At 40.9% G+C, this 18,837-nt stretch overlaps 1 protein-coding gene and 1 pseudogene across 2 annotated transcripts in view; one reads left to right on the top strand and one right to left on the bottom strand.

The window, feature by feature from the left end:
- Positions 1–18,837, bottom strand: part of JAM3 (junctional adhesion molecule 3) — a 73,087-nt gene that overhangs the window by 22,890 nt on the left and 31,360 nt on the right.
- LOC112605806 lies at positions 3,266–4,511 on the top strand (annotated as a pseudogene). The gene has a single exon (XR_003115563.1). The product of XR_003115563.1 is annotated as a protein tyrosine phosphatase type IVA 2 pseudogene (transcript).

Here is an 18,837-nt window from a genome sequence, read left to right as displayed (position 1 = left end):
AGTATTTTGTTCAATGACATTTAATCCCAGCTCAGGGAGAGATGAGTTCTGATGCTGCAGACTCTGGGGTCCACTCCCAGGAGGCCTGTCTCTGCAGGTGAGCAGAAATAACAAAGGATTTCTAAAACCACATGGAATGGCATCCCCAGCTATATTAAGGAGAAGACTAGACCTCAGGCTGTTGTGCTCTCAAGTGATAATAACAATACATCAGCTCAGTTTCAGGCCAAGGCTAAAGCCCAAGAGGAAAACCTTTTCTTTTTCCTTTCTTTTCCTTTTTGTTTTTAAACTGTAAGTGACACCCAAAAGACTGATTTTACTTTTACAAACAAAAAAAACCACTGTTTGACTCATTGTGGGAGTCAATATGTGCTTTCTTAAAGGCACTTGGTTCCCAACAGGAAAGGCGTATCTGTTCGGACTCCAGTGCAGAGAGGAGAAAAGAGTCCTAAGAGTGCGCAGGTGATGATGGAGAGGCCCCCTGATACTGACCAGCCTCACTCACTCTCTTCTGTGCCTTTCTTAATGTGATTCTAGGAGCAGCCGTTGTCTGCTACCATTCTCTGTTGTGCCTACTTGTTAGAAATATATTAAAATAATTTTGTATTTATTTTCAAAGGCATCAAAGTTTATTTTGTTTTGAGATGGAGTCTCACTCTGTCGCTCAGACTGGAGTGCAGTGGCACAATCTCAGCTCACTGCAGCCTCCACCTCCAGGGCTCAAGTGACCATCCTGCCTGAGCCTCCCGAGTAGCTGGGGCTGCAGACGTGTGCCACCATGTCCGGCTAATTTCTTGTATTTTTAGTAGAAATGCGGTTTCACCATGTTGGCCAGGCTGGTCTCAAACTCTTGACCTCATATGATCCACCTGCCTTGGCCTCCCAAAGTGCTGGGATACAGGCGTGAGCCACCACGCCCGGCCGAAAGGCATCAAGTTTTAAAACGACTCACTACAATGGCATTAGTTCATTCTTGAAACCAGGGCCATCAGACATCACAGTTCCAGAGGTAGGGAAGGAAGTGAAAATGATTCAGATTAATTCCTTAGGGTCACTCTTCAAAACAGTCAGAGCAAGTGGTATAATTTCCAATTTACAAATGATGATGTGGCCAAGTGGCTTGCCTACAGTCCACAGCTAAGTGATGGAGCCAGCACTTCAAACTGTGCTCTTAAACGCCATGTCTAACACTCTTTCTATCACATTCTGATGCCTACAGTTCTTCTTCCTATGACTCCATGAAAGAGATTAACTACACACTTTGGTGTTTTGTTTTGATTGTGTGCATGCTTGACCAGAAATGTGGCAAGAGATAATAAAGTTTGAGAATTCCTTCTCTATAATCTAGCCACTTATTTCTCAAATGCTAAGTGACACTAAGATGGTCCAAAGGCAAAGCTATCCTACAATGCATCAGTGCCAGTTTATCTGTCACAATGATAAACAGAGAGGGAGAAGTTACTGATACCCTCAAGGCCAGAACTAGGTGTTGAACAGCTAATAATCAGTGGGATTTGGAGAGGAGACAAAATTAGGATTCAGAGTTTAAACGGAAGACAGTTTTACTTCCAGATTCATGCCCCTTGCCATGCACAGTGGTATCTAGCACAGTTTTCTACATAGGAAGACCTGAGCAAGAAACTGACTTTGCTATCCTAGCTCTGTCATAGACTTCCTGAATCATCTCCATCTCACAGTCCTCAGACCTACACAGCAAAATCCTTCCCATATCTGTGTGCTCATGTTTGAACCACACTAATAGAGGCTCAGGCAACACGCACTTCTTTATAAAAAGTAACCCAGTTCTGAAGCCTGCCTTGAAGCGTGTAGAAACGTGGGTTGCCCTGAGATAAACAGCACAGGCACTTACCAGTCAGGAGATTTTCCTCTCAGCTCTCAGCAACAGATGACAAAGTCAGGCATACAAACAAATCTGCAAGGCACTGCAGCATGGGCCAGACAGAGGACGACAAAGAGAGATGGCAGGGATGGGGCGCACTGTGGCTGTGGCCATCCATCTGCATATGAGTCACTACCTCTGAACAACAGCCTTTTCCTCATTTGTTTAGAGAGCCTCAGCAAAGCAAATGCAGGGTAGAGAGCCAGAGGACCTTGGGATCAATTTCTAAGTTTCACTGTCATCTGGTTAAGTAGGCTCAAGTATTACTAGCATTTCCACCTTTATGGACAGCTGTCCACAAGGAAAATATATGCTTTTCCTGGGAAGACAAGGGTGGGACAGGGAAGGGATGTCATAGGAAAACCTACCAGCTATACAGAGTACAAATTTTCACATATGAGGAGCCATCCAATCAGCAGTGTGCAGAGAGAGAAGGACCTTTCATTTCACAGAGCATGATTTTGACACAGAGCAAGTGTGAAGGTGCGCTGCTTCCTGTTGATCAGTTGACTATTCTGCTGAAGAAGAAAATGAACCCATTGGGGTGCTTTTCTGAACAGGCCTGTCAACCGGCTTGTAGGACTGATGTCTAACGCAGAGAAAAGAACAAAGCAGACACCATGCTTTCTCCTACCAACAGTTTGATAATCAGCAAAGCAGGAGGGAGCCACCCACAGTGCTGCTGGGACTTGAACGAGCTGTACACTCTCCTGAGTATTGTCGGGGCTCACATTCTACGCTGGGGCTCACAGCACCTTCTCAACACCGATTCAGCTTCCCAGCAGCCATCAACGGAAGGATGACTACACTCATGTCCCAGACAGGGGATCGGATGCTAGCGAGGTCAGTGGCTACAAGTACAAAGTAAAAAGCAGAAGCTGGGAGTTTTGCCTCTTACCTACTTCTTGCTTTATTTTATGATCTTGTAAGAAGAAACACAGTACTAAAAAATCTATCCAGAACTAAAAAAGCAAGCAACAAACAAAGCGTGAAGAGGATCTGTAGGAAAAGGAAAACATGAAACGGACCCTGAAGCCTAAAACGAGATCCCATTGTTTGAGGAAACCCCATCTGGGATGAGTTTGCAAGGGAAGTGACCTAAAAAAAGCCTCTGACATGATGTGCAGCTGGCACCGTCATCTTCAACACAGCCGTGTCTTCCTTCCCGGGAAGATGTGGAACTGAGCTGAGAGAAGAGGGGGCGGGAGCTGTTTTCCGCTGCGCGCGCAGAGGTGGTGACGGCCGCGCGATCGGCCGGGCTGTAACCGTTGCCCGCAGGGGAGCGGCTGGAGGGGCAACGGGCCGGGCCCCCGCGAGGCGACGCCACAGGGCAGCGGGGGCAACGGGGGCAGCAAGACAGACTCGTGGAGACGCGGCACCGCCACCGGGCTGGGTGTGGCGCGCCGAGGCTGGGGTGTCGCCGCCGCCGCCGCCGCCGCTGAGGTGACTGAGGAGAGAGGCGCCTCCTCGCTCCCGCCACCGCCAGACGGCCATGCCCGTCCCCAGCTCGCCAGCGGATTTCGTTGGAATATACGTTGCACATTTACGGCGATCCTGAGTGTGAGGGCAGACTTCTGCCAGGCTCAGCACAGCGTCTTCGCTGACGAGCTTAGAGGTTCTATGTGCCATAATTAACGTTGCCTTGAAGACTCCTGGACACAGAGACTGGCCTCAGAAATAGTTGGCTTTTTTTTGTTTGTTTTTTAATTGCAAGCATATTTCTTTTAATGACTCCAGTAAAACTGAGCATCAAGTAAACAAGTGGAAAGCGATCTACACTTTTAACTTGTCTCACTAGTGCCTAAATGTAGTAAAGGCTGCTTCAGTTTGTATGTAGTTGGATTTTTTTGGAGTCTGAAGGTATCCATCTGCAGAAATTGAGGCCCAAGTTGAATCTGGATTCAAGTGGATTCTAAATACTTTGCTTATCTTGAAGACAGAAGCTTCATAAGGAATAAACAAGTTGAATAGAGAAAACACTGATTGATAATAGGCATTTTAGTGGTCTTTTCAAAGTTTTCTGCTGTGAAACATTTCAAGATTTATTGATTTTTTTTTTCACTTTCCCCATCACACTCACACGCATGCTCACATTTTTTATCTGCCATAATGAACCATCCAGCCCCTGTCGAGATCTCCTGTGAGAACATGCGTTTTCTTATAACTCACAACCCCCCAACCAATGCTACTCTCAACAAGTTCCCAGAGGAACTTAAGAAGTATGGAGTGACGACTTTGGTTCGAGTTTGTGATGCTACATATGATAAAGCTCCAGTTGAAAAAGAAGGAATCCATGTTCTTGATTGGCCATTTGATGATGGAGCTCCACCCCCTAATCAGTAGCAGATGATTGGTTAAACCTGTTATAAACCAAATTTCATGAAGAGCCAGGCTGCTGTGTTGCAGTGCCTTCTGCTGTGGGATTGGGAAGGGCATCTGTGCTGGTTGCACTTGCTTTGATTGAATGTGGAATGAAGTACGAAGATGCAGTTCAGTTTATAAGACAAAAGGGGAGCACTCAATTCCAAACAGCTGCTTTACTTGGGAGAAATACTGACCTAAGATGCGATTACGCTTCAGAGATACCAATGGGCATTGCCGTGTTCAATAGAAAGAAACGTACATGAAGGCTGACTTGATTGTGGCATTTAGAGGGAACTCTTGGTACCTGGAAATGTGAATCTGGAATCTTACCTGTGTCATCAAAGTAGTGATGGATTCAGTACTCCTCAACCACTCTCCTGATGATTGGAACAAAAGCAAACAAAAAAGAAATCTCTATAAAATGAATAAAATGTTTAAGAAAAGAGAAAGAGAAAAGGAATTCAGTGAAGGATGATTTTGCACCTAGTCTTGGAGTTTGAATTTCTGCCAGGATTGAATTATTTTGAAATCTCCTGTCTTTTTAAACTTTTTCAAAATAGGTCTCTAAGGAAAACCAGCAGAACATTAGCCTGTGCAGAACCATCTGTTTGGGGAGCACACTCTTCATTATGCTTGGCACATAGATCTCTCTGTGGTGGGATTTTTTTCCCTTTTTTGGGGGGGGAGGGGTGGTGGTATATTTTTCCCCTCTTTTTCCCTTCCTCTTCTACATCTCCCTTTTTCCCCCGATCCAAGTTGTAAATGGAATAGAAGCCCTTGCTGCTGTAGACATGCGTGCAGTCTGGCAGCCTTAAGCCCACCTGGGCACTTTTAAATAAATTTTTAAAAACACCAAAAAAAAAAAAAAAAAGCAGTGACATAGATGTATTACATGATCCAGGTGGTTTTAGTCTTTACTGATGAAAGGGTGTTCATGTTAGCTTCTTTCCCTCAAAACCCTATCTAATACTAGGCAAAGTAGCCAAGAGCCTTTTGTTTTGTTATTCTTTTGATAAATTAGTGGGGAAATGGCATTTTAAGAGGAGTCTCTTCTCAAAGAAGTTAGCTGGGAGTTGAATTCTTCTCTTCCCTAACCAGTGAAAGCTAAGTGGATATCCCAGAAACTTGTCTTCTAAAAGGGAGGACTCCAGGCCATCAATAAAGATGTCCAGGCAGTGGGCGTACTTTCTACACCCTGTAGAATTGTGGGCTGCAGCGTTACTCTGATTTTCTGTCTAGTATCAGAGAATGCTGGTAGCTTAAAATTTTTATTTTAGGATCTGTACTGTGAATTTTCAGAAACGGTCAAAGGAGCAGCAGCAAATTCACATATTTTCGACTTGAGAAATGCTTGTGGTATGTTTTCCAAACTGCCCCGTATATGTAAAGTTCAGTTTAACCACTGATTGCCGTGTTATTACTAGGTTCTTTTGAGGTTAAAAAAAAAAAATCCCTGGTTTAAAACCAACAATGATGTCTCGTGAGTATGTGTCCACAGGCCGTAACAGGGTAGAGGAGAGACATCGGACAACCCAATGAGTAGCGAAGGGACTGTGTTGCTTGTAAAGCAGTGTAGTAGCATTTTTGCAGATTCTTTGCTGGGTTTAGTGTACTGATCTAGAAAAGCTGTTTTTCTGCTCCTTTGTGGAAGGCAGTTACAATCAGGCTGCATGGACAAAGCAGGTAGAGGGGCACCATGGACAAAGCAGGTAGAGGGGCACCATCAGGGGCTCTTGCACTATTTTTACCTCTAAATACTACATTCTCAGTAGTGCCCTGCTTCTAAGGCTTTGAATACAGGCTTGAAGTCATCTTATCCTGCTGGAATTTGCTGTGCAGAGCCACAAGCCTCCCATTTTGTTAGCGTCAGCTAGGCCAGTAGGAACAGACCAGGACCTTGTTTCACACTGATGATACCTCAAACGTTGGCCGGCTATGTGAACTGCCTATTTCCTATTGCTGGAGTTTCAATTTTTAACTAAATGCAAATCTGCAGATTCTCGCTTCTCCCATCCCAGAAAACAAAACCAAATAATGCTTTTTGAAATTGTTTCTAGGACTTTAAAGTAAAAAATAATGGTATATCCAAAATTCTTTATTTCAGAACATAACAATAGATTCCATTAATATAGACTCAAGATCAAAACAGCATACGTGCTAAGCTAAGCTAGACAGTGTTGACTCCAAGGGTTTTGATCAATACCGTAACAAACCTTTTCCCTTTGACATACTCTGAATTTTGTTGTTTGAGGGGAGGGGGTGTGCGTGCGCGCGCGCATGCACACACGCAGTGTCCATCAGTATCAGTGCCTGCCTGAGTTAGGAAAATTACATCCCTGGTTCTGTATTGAGGAGAAGGATGTATAAAGCAACATGAAACATTAGCCCTCATTTTGTTTTAAATTAAAGACTAATGTTAACTGTTCTCAAAACTGGACTTTTTTTCCTTAAAATTAAAGCAATTATTTTCTTTTGGATTTAATGAAGTACTGCTAGCTGAAACCAGTCTGACATAGAGAGATGTCAGATTTGAAAGGTATGCAACCTGATTTAAAACCAAACCCTGAACCCTTTTAAAGAACAATAAAACATATTTTACACGCTCAAAAAAAAAAAAAAAAGGAGGGAGCTGGCAGATGGGAGTGATAAGGCAGGAGAGGAAATACTGACTCGCTTCTGTTCACAATGGCCTTCCTAGCTCACACGGCTCCTCAGATTCTTCTCTGGAACTACTGTGTTCTGTTTCCCCTTCCCTTTCCTAATTTGGAACAATTTTAGCAGCTGTGGACAACAACTGCAGTTTCTTATTTCAGTTTTGAAAGACCTTCCGGAAACTCTGCCAGAGTCTGGGGATCTGATGCCAGACAAGTTATATGACAATCACTTCACTTGTTTAAAATACCATTTCCCAACCCACTTCCTCATGCCCTGGAGCACAGCCCCCCAATTCTAACTCAACAGGCTGGGAAAGGTCTGGATCTGCACTTTCCCCAGCCTCCAGAGTGACGCTATATGCACCGTCCCATTTGGGATGCCCTACGAAGGCACTCATTCTGTGGGGGCCAGACCCAGCATCTGGGGTTGGTGCACAGAAACACAGCTCTATTGTTAAGCATGAGGATGATGCCTGCTTTCCTTTACTATTCTGAAGAGTTGCTGGCTATAAAATGCTTCTACAGCTTCAGGCAAAAAGAATAACATAAAATATTATTAAAACAATACATTTAAGCCATAACAGATGTTGAGGTAATGTTAGTCTTAGCCCACAAATTTCCTAATTCCATAGAGGCTGGCTCATTTTGATGGGTTTTTCTAAGAGTTTTCACACACTGGTGTGAGCATCCTGAAGCAGAGTGAGGGCCCATGAAAAACTGAACTCCCAGATTCGTCAAGGTCTGAACATGCAAACTCCCTGTCCTCTTCCCTTGTGGGAGCAAAACTCATCAGAATAGCAGAGCAGGCCTGTTGACTCATGAACAGAATGCTGGGGCAATGGCAGACAGGAGGCTTCCAACATTAACAATGGCTACTAACATATAACTGCAGAGATGCTGAGAGAGAAAAATCAATGGTTGTCTTAGCTTTCCACGAAAAATTAAATTAATTTGGGTTTACACTCATTACAGTAAGCCAAGAAGGAAAAAAAATCCTTTTAGAAAATGTTTCCACTCTGAATCGGATGTGTTGCTCACTAAGAACTAGTTTATGCATGTCTGGCTCTCTGAAGAGTTATATTTAGCTTGCTAGCATTCTGTCCAGTTTGTCTCTTGCTCAAAAGACATTTTTCCCTGACCAGGACTCACGTCAGCATGCCTTACTGCGAGGCTGCACTAGCCACTGAGGCTCAGGCCTACACAAACAACGGCAGCGAGGCTTTCTAGTGGAGAAAGGCTACATGTTTACCCTTCACAACAGACCACTGCTGTACAACTGCTTAGCAGAGTCTACCCTAGAGAATAATATATCCCATAAAATAGCATCTTTGCAACAATGTCTTAGTTCCTTAATCAATTTTTTAAGGAATTTAAGAGAAAGTAGGGGGTGGGGAGTGGATAAAGAACACATATCAGCATTTTACAGACCCACTCACCCATACACACAGCAAAGAATACATAGCAAATCGATCAAATATGGGTTCTGACAAGAGCACAGCCAGCTGAAGTCCCGGTTATATTCTGTGAGCTGGTCTAACTAAATGGTTATATACAAAACAGACCATTGAAAATAAAAGTATAAAAAGACCCAACCACGTATCACAGAATTCCAAATAAACCTGGCTGTAATGGTTAATTTTATGTGTCAACTTGGAGGGTTTTTTAGATGAGATTAACATTTAAATTTGTGAACTTTCGGTAAAGCAGACTGCCCTCCATAATGAGGGCAGGCCTCACCTGATCAGTTAAACAGAACACAAAGACTGGCCTCCTCTCCAAGAGGAAACTTCTCCAGCAGACTGCCCCTGCAGATTTCATTTGCATCATGGACTCTCCTGGGTCTCCAGCCGGCTAGCCCATACTGCAGATTTTAAACTCACCAGCTTTCTTAATCATGTGAGTCAACTCCTTATAATAAATCTCTATCTCTCTATCTCCTAATAGTTCTGTTTCTCTGGAGAACCCTAAATACTAATACTCCAGCAATGGCACTTCTTAAAAGAAATATCTTAAGTCATTTCACTGTATATACGTTCTATGAAAAACTCTTCCAGTGGCGACCCTAAAAGCAGAGTCAGAGCAGTACCACGTAATACCCCGTGTTAAGCTAGCAGGAAGACATCAAAGCAGACGCTATTTCTTTGAGTATACAATCTTTTCTTTCTATTTGATTCTATCATTTCCAAACCCAAACTATCACAAGATCTCTTGCCAGTCGTGCTGGCTCATGCCTGTGATCCCAGCACTTTGGGAGGCCGAGGAAGGCAGATCAGTTGAGATCAGGAGTTTGAGACCAGCCTGGCCAACATGGCAAAACCCTGTCTCTACTAAAAAAAAATACAAAAATTAGCCAACATGCTTGCTTGAATCCAGGACGCAAAGGTTGCAATGAGTCAAGATCGTGCCACTGCATTCCAGCCTGAGCAACAAGAACAAGACTCTGTATGGAAAAAAAAAAAAAAATTCTTGAGCACAAATCTGATTAATCCAGTCAGATGACACCAGAGTAAAACTCCACTTAGCAGCCACCTTCAATAAAAGTGTTTGAAGAAACGGCTACCCTGGAAAGACCATTAACCATCCCCCTCCCATCTCCAATTGAAAGGTTTTTAAAGTATAAGTGGAAAGTCCAGGATTATCATGGGGAGGAAATTATTGCCATGTTAATCAAAGCTATGAGAAAAGACAAAAGAGAAAGGGAATGGCTGGGTCTTATATGCACTTTCACCATCAAACCACCAAGTAAAAATATGGATAAAATATCAAAAAAGCAGTGGCGGCAGGGAGAGAGGAGGAAGAGTAAAGGGAGGGTGAAGGCAGCAGAGCAGACAAGGTTGGGTTTGGTGGGAGATAGGCAAGGGGAAGCTGGAGGACAAAGAGAGGACAGAGAGGAGGAAGTGAGAATAGCCTGAATAATAGCACCACTTCTGTCATAGTGGGGCAGTGACTTCCCAGTGTTTCCAACAACTCAGGGAGAACCTCTGCAATGGAGATGGAACTGTATGGCACTTGGCTTGACTCACCATGAGCTCAGTTCTACACTGAAATAAGAAAATGGAAATATAAAAATGATGGGTGGAGGGAGGGTCACCATCTTTGCAAGAGTCTGGCACTGTCACTTTTTCTAACTGCAGACCAATCAGACGAATTATAAAATATTCTTGGCTCTAAAGCACAAATGAACACATAAAATCCTCCTGCCTGTTGCCATGAGACCCATCTTAGAGGTACTGAGGCATGACAAATGTGTATGACTAAACACAGAACATGTGTCAAGGCATATTCTTGTTCAGTAAAATAACTCATTTGGAAATCCATTATCCCTAACATTTGCCCTGAGCATAAGACCTTGGCATGAAGCTACTTTCTGTGTGAGCCCAGTCCCATAAACACTATTTGCTTGTGATTACAGATTCTGGTATCAGAATTCCAAGAGAGGAATGTGTGCTCTCATATGCTACAGATTCAAAGTCACACCTGCATTCCAACTGCAGACATTCTGCATTAACCCCCATCCAGCTTAGCCTCTTTGGGGCTCACAGTACCCTTCAGAGGCACATGGAACTAGCCTTCGCTGTTATCCTGAAGACAGTGCAGGAGTGATCACCCTACTTCAGAATCTGAATGGATGAGCTACTTCAGGAACTGAACTTGAAAACATAAGGGAATTTCACCTACCAAAGACCACTGCATGGAAGATAGGGACCAGTTATTTGTTTGATTTGTTTTACTCCAGTGTCATATTCCACTGTCATATCAACAAAAGGAAACATATTCAAGCTACCAAACCTGGGCTTTAGGTTTAACATATTAAAGGAAAAACAAATATGCTATAAAATATTCCAACGGTAACTGGGATGCTGAAGGAAAGTGGAAGGGGTGGTCTTTACAAAACAGTTAAATTTTGAGATGTTCACATTAGTTTTAGTGCAGTCTCTCCCGAGGCAGAACAGACTGCAAACTACCAAGTATTTCTCTCTAATAAAGAAAGACATCAAGACAGTTTTACTTCTTCCCCTCCAGTTTGGATTTTTTTTTCTTTTTTTGAGATGGAGTTTTTTGCTCGTCGCCCAGGCTGGAGTGCAATGGCGCGATCTCAGCTCACTGCAACCTCCGCCTCCTGAGTTCAAGCGATTCTCCTGCCTCAGCCTCCCGAGTAGCTGGGATTACAGGTACCCACCACCACCCCTGGTTATTGTCGTGTCTTGTCCTGTCCTGTCCTGTGTTGTAGTTTTAGTAGAGACGGGGTTTCACCATGTCAGTCAGGCTGGTCTCAAACTCCTGACCTCGTATGATCCACCCACCTCAGCCTCCCAAAGTGCTGGGATTACAGGTGTGAGCCACCACGCCCGGCCATGGTTTGTTTGTTTGTTTGTTTGTTTTTTAAGTTTCTTTTTCATGCCTGGTTGCATTGGCTAGAACCTCCAATATGGTGTTGAGAAGAAATGGTGTGAGCAGATATCCTTGTCTTGGTTAAACAAATAACTGTAAATACATTGTAGGTAATGACAGCCAAGCTTCTCACTGTCAAAGAAAGAATACGCAAGGGGAAAACGCTAGAATTAACCCTGTAGTGCTGAATTTGAGTCAGAGAACCCAGTATAAACTAACGTTTATTTTAACATAGATACAAATAGAGAAATAAGTATAGATATGTGTGTATACATGGATATAAATACATATATCTCCTAGTCCTGTCCACTGAGAGCATAGAAGCAGTGACGCCTGATAGCCAAAAGCATTTCTAGTACCCAGGTCTAGTTTCTTATATACTATTCTCTAGTAAAAGGAATCAGGGCTCCCTGAAAAATGGCTGATTCTTGGACACGGAAAATACAAGATAAGCCGGGAGGACCCTGTAGTGTCAGAAAGTAAGGAAGTGCTAAAAAACAAACAAACAGCAACAACAAAAAATCCCAGCCACTTGAAAGAGCTTCCAGTGGCCAAAGCTGGAAGATTTTAAGAAAAAAAAAAAAATGATGATACTATTGGATTATAATACAAAGAATACAATATCCATAAATCCACACTAATGTGCATAAATGATGAATAAGCAAATAAATGAGAGAGAGAGGCCAAATTTTCTTTACAGGAGATTTATAATGAACAAATGTAGAAAGAATAAGGGAAATAGGAAATAATCATTAGAACACCATAGTAATAACTGCTATAGGGAAGATCCACTAATGATTGTCAAAATTCATGGAAAAACTTTATCGGAATACTTGAATAGCCTCATAATATCTGATCCACCAAAATATTAATTATTGTGGGAGTTTCAGCATACATCTACAAATTCTCTGATTCTCCCCCTCCGGGAAGTGAAGCTTAATTCCCATCTCCTTGAGTGTGGGCTGAATTCCTAAAAAATAGAAAGGGAAAAAGAAACATACTAACTTTACAGTGGAGAAACCTTGCAGATACCACCTAAACCTAGTGATCAGGGTAGCAGTACCAGCAACATGTCATGTTATTATAAACCCCTTGGTATGATGAGAAGGGCACTTTTACGGTATCTATCCCCTCCTCCAATTATTTATTTATTTATTTATTTTGAGACACGGTCTCATTCTGTCACCCAGGCTTGAGTGTAGTGGTGCAATCATGGCTTACTGCAGCCTCAAACTGCTGGACTCAAACCATCTTCCTACCTTGGCCTTCTGAGTAGCTGGGACTATAGGTGTGTGCCACTATGCCTTGCTAATTTTTTTTCTTTTTCTTTTTTTTTTTAAGAGACAGGATCTCACATGTTACCCAGGCTGGTCTCAAGCTCCTGGGCTCAAGTAATCTTCCCACCTCGTTCTCCAAAAGTGCTGGGATTACAACAGGCATTAGCCGCACAGCACTTGACCCCCTCCCCCAATCTATAAACCAAGTCTAATCATGAGAAAACATCAGATAAACTCAAATTGAAGACTTTCTGCAAAACACGTAACCACTACTCTTTAAATATATCAAGGTCATGAGTTATAGCTAATAAACCAACAAAAAAGACAAAACAGAGTTACCCAATAGAAACGAAGGCATAAAAAGAACAAAAGGAGAATGAAGAACAGATGAAACAAAGGAAAACAAAAGCAAGAGAAAAGACTTAAACCTAACTATATCAGTAAACACATTAAATGTAAATGGTCTAAACATCCCAATTAAATGGCAGATATTGTTAGAGTAGATTTTCTTCTAAAAAAGCAAGGCAACTTTAAATATAAAGATACAAAGCTTCAAAATAAAAGGATGAAAAAAGATATACTATGTTAATACTAGCCAAAAGAAAAGTGGAGTGGCTATATTAGTATCAAAGTATATTTCAGAGCAAAGAATATTACCAGGGATAAGAAAAAGTTAGTTCATAATGATAAAGGAAGTCATTTCATAACAATAAATTTAACAATTGATAAAGAAGTCATCAAAAGAACATAAAAATTCTAAACATGTATGTACCTAGTAACAGAGTTTCAAAATATATGATGCAAAAACTGAAAAGAACTGCAAGGAGAAATAAAAAAATCCACAGGGTTTTTTGTTGGAGATTTCAACACTTCTCTCAATAGCAGAACAAGTAGACAGAAAATCAGTAAGAATGCTGATTTTTAAAAATTCTATCTACTAAATTGACCTACTTCACATTTATAGAACATCTTACCCAAAGACAGCAGAATACATATTTTTGAAAAGTGCAAATGGGACATTTACCAAGGTAGACCGTATTCCAAGCCATAAAACAAATCACAATACATTTTAAAAGATTCAAGTAATACAAAGTCTGTTTTCTGACCACAATGAAATTAAAATAGAGATCAGTACAGAAAGGAATCTGAAAAATACTAATGTTTGGAAACTAACACATTTCTCAATAATCTGTAAGTCAAAGAAGAAATCAAAAGGGAAATTATAAAGTGTTTTGAAGTGAATGAAAATAAAAACATGACATCAGAATTAAGAGTAGGCCACTAAAGCAGTAATTAGGGTGAAATCTACAGCATGAAAGACCTAGATTCGAAAAGAAGAAAGGTCTGAAATCAGTGACCTCATCTACTTTATGAAATTAGAAAAAGAGCCTGGGCAACACAGCAAGTCCCCATCTCTACAAAAAATTAAAAAATGAGCCAGGCATGGTGGTAGATGCCTGCAGTCCTAGCTACCTGGGACGCTGAGGCAGGAGAATTGCTTGGTCCCAGGAAATTGAGGCTACAGTGAGCCAAGATTACGCCACAGCACCCCAGCTAGGCGACAGAGAAAGACCTTGTCTCTAAATAAATAAATAAATAAATAAACAGAAAAATAAGAAAAAAAGAAATTAGAAAAAGAACACATTATATTCAAAGTAAGCAGAATAAAGGAAATAATAAAGATCAAAGCAGAAATCATGAGATGTTAGAAAACAAAACAACAGAAAAAAAACAGTAAGCCCAAAGGCTGGTTCTTTGAAAAGATCAATAAAATTAATAAACCTCTACCTAGACTGACTGGGAACTATAGAGAAAAGAAACAAATTAACAACGCCAGGAATAAGATAGGTGACTATAAAAACATTAAAAGAATGATAAGAAAATATTATGAACAACTTTATGCTTAAACATTTCACAACTTGGATGAAATAAACAAATTTCTAGCAAGACACAACAACCAAAGCTCACTCAGGAAGAAATAAGTGACCCGAATAGCCTTACATTTACTTTTTAAAAAGAATTTATAGTTTAAAAAAAAAAAAAAAACTCCCCACAAAGAAAACTCCAGGCCCACATCACTGGGGAATTCTACCAAACATTTAAGAAAAAAAAAAAAAAACCCAATTCTAAAGAAACTCTTTCAACAAGGTAAAAAGAAGTATTTCCCAACGTATTCTATGAGGCCAGAATTACCCAGATATCAAAACCAGAGGCATTAAAAGAAATTTACAGGCCAATATCCCTCACGAACATAGATGCAAACATTCCAAACAAAATCTTAGCAAGTGAATCATAAAAAAGACCAAATTCTGGCTGTTTGTGTGTACAGGAAGAAAACAAAAACAAAAACAAACCAACTGAGGTTTATCCCAGGAATGCAAGGTTGGTTTAACATATGAAAATCAGTTAATGTAATTCATCAAAATAATGTAATATCACCATATTTCATTCTCAACAGATGCAGAAAAAGCACTTGACAAAATTCAGCATCCACTCGTGATAAAAAATTTTTGGAATAGAAAGGAACTTCCTGAGATAGACAACAGCAAAACAACAGAGGAAAATCAATAAACCAAAAGCTGGTTCAAATACGCCAAAAATTAGGAATAGAGGGAGTTTCCCAATCTGATAAACAATATCCATGAAAAAGTTATAGGTAATATTATATCATTGGTAGAAACCAGACAAAAATACCCGCTCTCACCAGCTCTATTAACTTTGAGACAGAGTCTCATTCTATTGCCTGGGATGGAGTATGGTGGTGCAATCTTGGCTCGCTGCAACCTCCACCTCCCAGGTTCAAGCAATTCTCATGCCTTAGCCTCCCACCTAGTTGGGACCACAGGCACGAGCCACCACACTTGGCTAATTTTTGTATTTTTAGAAGAGAAGGAGTTTTGCCATGTTGGCCAGGCTGGTCTCAAACTCCTGGCCTTATGTGATGTACCCGCCTCAGCCTTCCAAAGTGCTGGGATAACAGGCGTGAGCCACTGTGCCCAGCCTGCCCTCACCACTTCTATTCAACACTGTATTGGAGGTTCTAGCAGTGCAACCAGGCATAAAAAAAAAATTAGAAAGGAAGAAGTAAAGCTGTCTTCGTGTCTTCATTTGCAGAGAACATTAACATTTATGTCAGGGATCAGCAAACTACAATCCAAAGGCCAAATATAACCGTTGTCTGGTTTTTTGTTATTTGCGTTCGTAAATAAAATTTTATTGGAACACAGCCACATCCATCCATTTACTTATCATCTATGGCTGCTGTAAACCAAAAAGATCTGAGACAGGTCTCAATCAATTTAGAACTTTATTTTGCCAAGGTTAAGGACATGCCCAGAAGAATAAAACATGGAATCACATAAATGGTCACTGGTCTTTGCCTTTCTTCAAAGATGATTTTGAGGGCTGCAATATTTAAAGGCAAAAAGTGGGCTGGAAGGGAAAGAGGGAGAATATGGTAATCTACATGTTGCAAGAGAAAAGGGGCAGGTAGGGGAATAGTCAATTATGCATTCATATTGTGCTCAGTAAATCAATACTTTACATAAGGTAAGGTGAACATGGAGTAGTTACCTGGGGAGATATCGAACCTTTTATCTACAGCTATCTGCTTAGAAACAAATGGAAAGGCAGCTTCTTGCAGGACACAGCTTTCAGCTTAATTTTTTCCTTTTGGCAGAGTGACCTGCAGTCTGAGTTTTTATTTTCCTTTCACACTGCTTTCACTCTAAAATGGCAGAGTTGAGTAACTGTAACAGAGATCTTATGAATGGAAAATAAATACAAGATGCTCAACCTAATTTGCATCATTTAATTTGCACCTTAATGCAAATTAAAACCACAATAAGATACCACTGTGCATCCATCAGAATGACAAAAACTAAAAAGACTATACCTAGTGTTGCTGAAGGTATCAAAAACAGGATTTCCCATCCATTGCAGGTGGGAATGTAAAATGGTATAACCAATTTGGAAAAGCATGATTAAAAATGAAAAGATAGACCTATTATTTGATTCAGCCATTATACTCCCACATACTTATGTAAGAGAATGAAATCATATGTTTGTACAAAGACTTGTACACAAGTGTATTTATCTGTAGCATCTAAACACTGGAAATAACCCAAATGCCCATCAACAGTAAATAAACAAATGGTAGTATTTCCATAAATGGAATATGACTATTCAGCAATAAAAAGTAATAAATTATTGATGCATGCTGCCACATAAATGAATCTCAAAATAATTATGCTGACTGAAAAAGGCCAGACAAGAAGAGTACATATGGTATGATTCCATTTGTACTCTAAAAAATTCTAGGAAATTCAAACTAGTGACAAAATTGCTAAGTGGTTACCTGAGGACAGGGCAGATGGGGTGAATGAGGAAGGAAGGGCAGAAGGGAAGGATTACAGGAGCATTAGGAAACTTTTGAGGGTGGTGGGTAGGTCTGCTAGAAAACTTTTGGGAGTTGCTGGGTATGTTCGCTATCGTGGTTGTGGTGATGGTGGTTTCAAAGGTTTACATATATGCTGAATTTTATCAAATTATACTGTATAATTTAAATATGTGCACTTTATATATCAATTATACCTTGATTTTTTTTAAAGTCCAAAACCAAAAAATTGGGCTCTGATGTGTGGCCATGTGAATGAGTGATCTGGTGAGAAAGGATACAGTAGCTCTGTACCAAAATCCCTGACTCCCAAAACTGGACATAGATACGAGATATGGAGGTATTTTCTCTCTCTCTCTCTCTGAGAAGCTTAGGGTCTAAGAATATATGGCTCACATGAATCCTTGAGATAATTCTTTGTTCTTACTCTGCCTTTCCTACGTCTATACTACATGCCTGTACCATACCCAACACACATCCATCTTTTTTTTTTTTTTTTGAGACGGAGTCTTGCTCTGTCACCCAGGCTTGAGTGCAGTGGTGTGATCTCAGCTCACTGAAAGCTTTGCCTCCCGGGTTCACGCCATTCTCCTGCCTCAGCCTCCCGACCAGCTGGGACTACAGGCTTCCGCCACCATGCCCAGCTAATTTTTTTGTATTTTTAGTAGAGACAGGGTTTCACAATGTTAGCCAGGATGGTCTCGATCTCCTGACCTGGTGATCCGCCCACCTCAGCCTCCCAACATCCACCTTTTAACTATGGAAAAATACCAGTGGAAATCAAGGCATTCATTTTCTGCCATTCTGCACAATCATAAGGGAAAAGAAAAGAGTAAAATCCTAGTATTAAAAAGAAGAAACCCTACTTCTCATACCATTAACTCAATGTTAGGGAAGGATCATTAGAGTTTCTTAGCACTCAGTTTTTGCTCCTATTTTTGAAAATCTGTAGAATGAGACCCTATAATGTACCAAGGAATAAGGAAGAAAATGGGAACGCAGGAAAATGGTTAAAATCACAAGGTAAAAGAAACCTGAAGCTTAGAAAAAACATTTGCTTTCATTCCATATGAACAATAAAAAGGGAATTTCCGTGTTCTTTTCAGATAATGCCTCTCAATTAACAAAGATTTCATTTTCAGCTTCTGTAGATCCACAAATTAATAAGATACCTACACATCAAATGTCACTCAGTTATAATGGAAGCCCGAGGTGCTCACAGCATCCAGAAACCTCAGTGATCTGAAGTCTAGCCTCTCCACCTACCACAACCTCCATAATGACACTAATTACATTTTTAAAATCAAGGAAGACAGTAGATCTCTAAAACTGAACAAAGAAATACCTTCTACTATGTGAAAACTAGCCACCTCACATGGCAACACTTATATTACAGTAAAGCAATTTATTTATTTATTGAGACAGAGTCTCACTCTGTCACCCAGTCTGGAGTGTGGTTGCAAAGCCTTGGCTCACTGCAACCTCTGCCTCCCAAGTTCAAGGAATTCTCCTGCCTCAGCCTCCCAAGTAGCTGGAATTACAGGCATGTACCACCATGCCCAGCTCATTTTTTGTGTTTTTAGTAGAGACGGGGTTTAACCATATTGACCAGGCTGGTCTTGAACTCCCAACCTCAGGTGATCCACCTGTCTCAGCCTTCCAAAGCACTGGGATTACAGGCGTGAGCCACCGCATCCAAACAGTAAAGCAATTTAAAATGGGCTGTATACTTGGCATCAGAGATGGAAGTACAGGTTTCAAGTCACTCTATCTAAACAAAACTACTCTGTGTGTGTTCATTACATAAATTATATATGCTGACATAGATATACTTAATTATGTACCATGACACAC

Source organism: Theropithecus gelada, chromosome 14 (assembly GCF_003255815.1).
Source record: "Theropithecus gelada isolate Dixy chromosome 14, Tgel_1.0, whole genome shotgun sequence".
NCBI classification, from domain to species: domain Eukaryota; kingdom Metazoa; phylum Chordata; class Mammalia; order Primates; family Cercopithecidae; genus Theropithecus; species Theropithecus gelada.
This window is presented reverse-complemented; position numbering and strand designations above follow the sequence as displayed.